This window comes from Passer domesticus, chromosome 31 (genome assembly GCF_036417665.1).
Source record: "Passer domesticus isolate bPasDom1 chromosome 31, bPasDom1.hap1, whole genome shotgun sequence".
In the NCBI taxonomy this organism is placed as follows: domain Eukaryota; kingdom Metazoa; phylum Chordata; class Aves; order Passeriformes; family Passeridae; genus Passer; species Passer domesticus.
In genome coordinates, this window is record NC_087504.1 from 1,509,847 (window position 1) to 1,516,281 (window position 6,435).

Below are 6,435 nucleotides of genomic sequence, written 5' to 3' on the forward strand. Positions count from 1 at the left end.
CAGCATTCCATGGAGCAGGGGCCACACCTGGAGCCCTCCCCAGCCCCAGCTGCCATCGGCCTCACACCCACACCCACCTGCATCCCAAATCCAGCTCCAGCCTCCAGCCCCACCTGCGGCTCTTCCCACCTCCCATGGGAGGACAGGGGCTCAGCAGGAGAAGGAGGCAGGGAAAAACAGTGCCAGCAAAAAGAACATTTCTCCATGATGCCCTGGCCAGGCTGGACAGGGCTTGGAGCAGCCTGGGACAGTGGGAGGTGTCCCTGCCATGGCAGGGGTGGCACTGGGTGGGCTTTAGTGTTCTTCACACCTGAACCACTCCACAATTCCATGCTGAGAATGTTTCCTTCCTGCACTCCGTGGGCTCCAGAGGTCCTCAGTGCAGGGAAGAGCTTCTGCCACCCAAAAAACGGGGCAAAACAGCCCCTCCAAGGCAGGATGAGCTCCCTGAGTGCTCTGGGTGTGACTCAGCACCTCAGAATCTGAGCCCAGGAGTTAAAATTCGGGGTGACTCAGCCCTGGTCTCTGACTTTGCAGGGATTACAGGGTGGCCCTGGCACACGTCACGCACGTGGGGACAGCCACAGGCCTGGGGCCACGTCAGCCCAGCCTCCCGGGGCAGGGACAGCAGGAGCTACCTGCCTCTGCCTCTGGGTGCTGGCTCGAGCCTGAGCCTGCATCCCGGGCTCCAAACCCACCAAGGGCACAGGCTCGGTGCCAGATTCCCCCCGAGATGCATCGGGATGGGTGGCAACTCCAGGAATCCACCTGCCCCAAGAGTGCCCCTCTGCAGGGATTCCAGAGCACCACAGCACTGGGACTTGGGAAAATGTCTCCATGGAAAAGGCTCTCCAGCCCTGGCACAGCTCCCCACGGCAGTGGGGGAAGCCCCACCCCGGGAAGTGTTCAAAGAGAGAGTGGATGTGGCACTTGGGGACACGGGTTTGGGGGCCCTGGGTCCAAGGCTGATCTTGGAGGTCTTTCCAACCACAACAATTCCACGATTCCATGACTTAGGAAGCAGGACAAGGCACCCCAGGGATGCTGTGGTGAAGTTTGGCCATGGCCAAACACCTGCTTTACACAACCAGAAAGGTTCTGGTAGCACAAACAGAAAGGTGGGAGATGGGTCCAAATCCCATAAGTGGCCAGGAAAAAAAATAGACTTTTTTCCTGGTGATTTGGGCATTGTGGCCTGGAAACTGTGGGACAAGGCCCTGGTTCTGTAGCTGAGGTGCTGCCACCCTGAGCCCACCAGAAACTGTCCCTCAGTTTATCCCCACACAGCTCCTGCCTCCAGGAGCACCATCCCCTCTCCCACTCCCACCATCCCCTGCTCCCAGCTTGTGGATGAGCCCAAATCCTCACAGGAAAAAAAACAAACAACCCATACCCAGAGATAACCCACCCCTAAAGCACCTGCTGCTACACAGATTTTGGGAAAGGAGCTGCTGCAGGCTGGGATTTCTCTGACCACAAATCCCCAAACTGGGGCAAAAGGATGTTCCTGCGATCCCAGCTGCAAACATCCCCCTCTGTCACTGGGATGTCACAGACCCTTTTTTATCCGCAAAAAAATCCTGATCACGGTGTATTTAACACACAGAACCTGTTGCAAAACAGGGAGCTGGCTCCTAAACCTCCCACAGCTCCAGAGGAGCCAGAGGCTCCCAGGAGCCACAGCAGCAGCTCCTGATTTGTGCTCCAGCCTGGGAGTGACACCCAGAGCAAACAAAAGCCTCATTAAAGTGACACAAGAGCCGTCGGGAGCGGGGGCTGGGTCTGGGTGCTGTTGAAGGGAATGAAGTAATTTACTCCGGTGGGGATTGGGAAACAGCAGGCTGTAAATGCTCCCTGTGCCTCTCATTCCTGCTTTTTTATTAGCGGGATCTTGGGAAAGGAGAAGCCATTTGCCAAAGTAACAGGACTGGTTGTTGCACAGGGAACTGGGAACCTCCAGGCTCCCAGTACAGCCCAGAGTGAAGAGCATGGACACCAGAACGAGCTGGAGATTCATGGAATGGTTTGGGTTGGAAGGGACAGTCATGCAGTGTCACCCCTGCCATGGGCAGGGACCCCTCTCACTGTCCCAGGCTGCTCCAAGCCCCGTCCAGCCCGGCTTTGGACACTGCCAGGGACCCAGGGGCAGCCCCAGCTTCCCTGGGAAGACCATTCCTGGACTTTGGGGTCATTTCAGGTGAGAAAAGAGGGTTTGGAGGTGAAGCAGAGCCCCTCAGCACCCCCAGCGTGGGCAGATGGAGGGGGGTCCTGCCCCTGTGAGCCCCCACCTGCAGAGCTGTCCCCACGGAGGGGTGGCACTGGATGGGCTTTAATGTCCCTTCCCACGCCAGGACTCCAGGGTTTGATCCCATCAGGGACACGCTGCTGGGGCGCTCCCAGCACCCAGAGCTGGATCCACTCCCCACCCCACGGCACAGCCACGACCACCCAACCCCTTGGCAGAGCCAGGAGCATCCCAGCCGCCGGAACGGGTGACATCACACCCCGCTTTAGTCCTGTTTAGGGTTGTCTTTTTTTTTTTTTTTCAATACCTGAAATTTCCTGGAAACTCCGTGAGCCAAAGCTCAGCTGAGTGGGAAACAAACGCTCCTGGGAGCGCGGCTGCCCTGGGCAGGTCCCGGCCGGCCGGCCCAGCCCCGCGGGACATTCCTGCGCTCTGACGCCTGCTTGGGGCCAGTTTCAGCTTCTCCGTGTTTCACCCAGAAAGCAGAAAGAGCCTGGTTTGGGATTCCAGGAGAAAGCAGGGAAGAGATGTGCACGACTCTAGGCAGGGCCAGAAAGCAAGGAAAAGAGGAGGTGGGAGTGGGAATGGGACACAAGAAGGGAGGAGTGACGGGGAGAAGGAATAAGTGAAGGTAAGAGAAGGAATAATGAAGTGAGAGAAGGAGCAGGGACGGAAAGGAGCCAGGGAAGGTGGCAGAGCTCCCCCCGGACACCCCCCAAACCAGGGTACACAAATACCCCCAGCCTGGCATCCAATTCTTCCCTTCCCAGCCCCTACAGCCCGATCCCAGCACGGGGCAGGGGAGAAGGGGAGGAAGGGCTGCAGTGTCCCCTCCGTGCCCACCTCCTGTCCCAGCAGTGTCCCCCACCCCTGTGGCTGCAGTGTTCCCCCTCTGTGCCCACCTGGGGCTGGGCACTGTCCTTGGAGGGCCATGGACCTCCCTCAGCCCTTCTGTCCCACCCTGGCATGGCCTGGACTTGTGCCCAGCCTGGCCCCTTCCCTTCCCAGAGGGACCTGCACAGAGGGAACAGAGCAGAGCTGAAGGAAGGGGCTCTCAAAGCCCCCAGCCCAAACTGGGCAGTGCCCAGTCCCAAACTGGAACCTCCAAGCCCAGCCCCTGGCAGAGCAGGAAACACCTGCCCCGCCCAGCCAAACTGAATAAAACAAACCAAACCACACATTTCACAAAATAAACCCTCTCCTTCTTCTGTTTCTTTAAACCTGAGCTGACCTCAGCTTTAGGGGAGGCTCCAGCAGCAGAACCAGGAGCTGCTCTGCCCTGTCCCATTGTGGCCACAACACTGCCCATTCCCTGTCCTGATGTAGCCACAGCATTGCCCATTCCCTGTCCCATTGTAACCACAGCACTGCCCATTCCCTGTCCTGATGTAGCCACAGCATTGCCCATTCCCTGTCCCATTGTAACCACAGCACTGCCCATTCCCTGTTCTGATGTAGCCACAGCATTGCCCATTCCCTGTCCCATTGTAACCACAGCACTGGCCACTCCCTGTCCCACCTGTGGCCACAGCACTGACCATTCCCTGTCCCATCTATGGCCACAGCATTGACCATTCCCTGTCCTACCTGTGGCCACAGCACTGGCCATTCCCAGTCCCATTGTGGCCACAGCACTTCCCAGTCCCTGTCCTGATGTGGCCACAGCACTGCCCATTCCCTGTCCCATTGTCACCACAGCACTGACCATTCCTAGCCCTGCATGACCAGCCCAACACAGCTCCCACTCCAGGGGCAATTCCCCATTCCAGGGGCAGCTCCCTTACCTGGCTCCCTCTCACCCTCATTCCCTCCAGAGCTCCATCAGTCCTGCTCTCCCTCCTCACTCAGATCTCTTGGGGCTGATTCCCATTTTATTCCTCATTAATAAACACCAATTACTTGGGGAGCCTTGATAAAGAAATCATTCCACTCTGCCTGAACATATTGAGATAATAACCCTGGGAGTTCCAGGTGCTGGCAATAACCCCAGGGAAGGGTTACAGATTGTCCAAGAGGGTTGAAGCACCTTCAAGGCTTCCTGGGATGGTTTAAATCTCCCAGTGTCCAGCCCGAGCCTCAGCCCCCCAAAAAACCACACACGGTGACACATCCAGAGGGGGAGATCCTGGGCTCACTCCACATCCAGCCACAGCAGGATTCACCACCCCAGGCTGTGAGTGCACAGGGAGGTGAGCACACCAATGGCACAGGGGCACACAGCGGTTCAGCTGGATGGGACCAGACCCTTCATCCCCTTCTCCACCTTCTCTCCACCTTCCTTTGTCCTTGTCCCTTTCCAGCAGGATTTCTGTGCAGCCAGGAAGGCTGAGAAGCCCTGGTTTGGGGAGCAGCCCATCCCAAACTGAACCAAATACCTGGCCAAGGAGGAGCACCGAGAACATCAGGAAGGGCAGGACCTGCCTGAGTCAGCTCGGCCTCTCCCGGGGCAGGGAGGGCACAGGGGCAGGAACGAGGGGCAGATGCTGAGCTGGGGACAGGCCTTCCCTTCTCCAGGATGGAGCAGCCACAGGATCCTTCCCTACAAACACCAAAAATGCCCAGGAGCAGCACCACGGGCACTGAAACCAGGGTCCCCCAGAGTGCCCCCACTCCCCGGGACTCCCCTGGGCCCTCTGCTCACCAGGTGGGCCAACAGGAGCTTCAGCCTTGGCAAGGAGAGGCTGAATCCTCTTTTAACGCATCCCATGTCACCTGCAAGTCAAACCCATCCTGCTGGAAGGACACAGCACTTGGAAAACCCTCATCCATCTCAGAGCAGAGTGGCTCCAGTGATCCCAGTGAAAAATAGGGTTCCATACTGCTTGTCCCAAGAATTAAAGGCTGTTTTCATCCTGAGCCATCATCCTTCTGCACCTTTCTGTGGCAGAGGGAGTTTGGGCCCATCTCCAGCATCTAATCATGGAATTATGGGATGGTTTGGGTGGGAAGGGACCTCAAAGCTCATCCCATTCCACCTCCTTCCACTAGTTCATGGTGCTCCAAGCCCTATCCTTGGACACTTCCACGGATGGGGAGGATGTGGGACACAGGACACAATGCTGTGCAGGAATTGGGAATCAAAAGGCATCAAGATCCATTTGGATCCGATCACCTGGAGAGGCTTCTTGGGCCGCTGTGCTCTGGGAGATGCTCGTGGAGCCAAACTTGTTTTTCCCATGGGCTGGACCTAGGTTTGGAAACTTCATTTCATGGAAGAAAAGGGATGAGGGAAAGAATTGATCCTTGGAGGAGAAATGAGCAGGGACTGGTGCTCAGAGAGGTGGGATGACCTGGGATCATGAAAGATCCCACCAGGATCAGAGCAGACACTGCTCCCAGGCTCTACAGCACCAAGTGCCCTCATTCCACCTGCACCTGCTTCCCTCAGAGGGATCCAGCTTTCCCAGGGCTGTCCTGGGTGCCCTCAGCACCTCCAGCAGCCCCAGGACCAGGGGTGACCCCTGAGCTGGTGCCCTTTGGGATCCCATCCATGCCTGCAGCCACAGAGCCACCAGAGAAGCCCACCAGGAAGGGATCATGTCACCCACCAAGCAGCAGCCACGAGCTATGGCTGCTCCCAGCCAGGAATTTGGGCTTAATCATTAAAATAAACCATCAAGATTACCGGGAGAAATTCTGCCAAAGACCCACTGAGTGAGTGAGTGACCTGGTGTCCACATGCATTTTCCTTGGAAAGGATGTTTTTGGAAGGTGGACAGGGGAAAACCGCCCATTCCTGGCAATATATTGGAATTCCACCTGAAGGAAAGGTCAACCCCATAGGAGCAGGTCCCCTTCCCTGGGAAGTCCTTCCCAAACTGCAGCTGCTCCTCAGCAGATGATTCTTGTCAGAGCACGGATCCAACCTCACCTTCCCTCACCTCCCTTGGAATGGAAACTCCAGCATGGAGCAGACCCAGAGCAGCAAAGCAGAAGCTTTTCCACAAAATGGAAACTGGGATGGCCAGAGAAGAGCATCCCCCTCCCCAAGGATGCCACAAAGCAAGACAGAGATGGGAGCTCTTCTTTCCCAGGCTTTGCAGGAGAAATGGAGCCAAAGAACATCCAGGGTGGGTTGGTACCAAACAGGGATTTAAGGGTGGGACACCAGAACTCATCGAAATTCAGAGAGGTTTTGTACCTCCAACTTTTATAGGGCTTTTGGGGAATGGGAATGGGGCAGTCAGAGA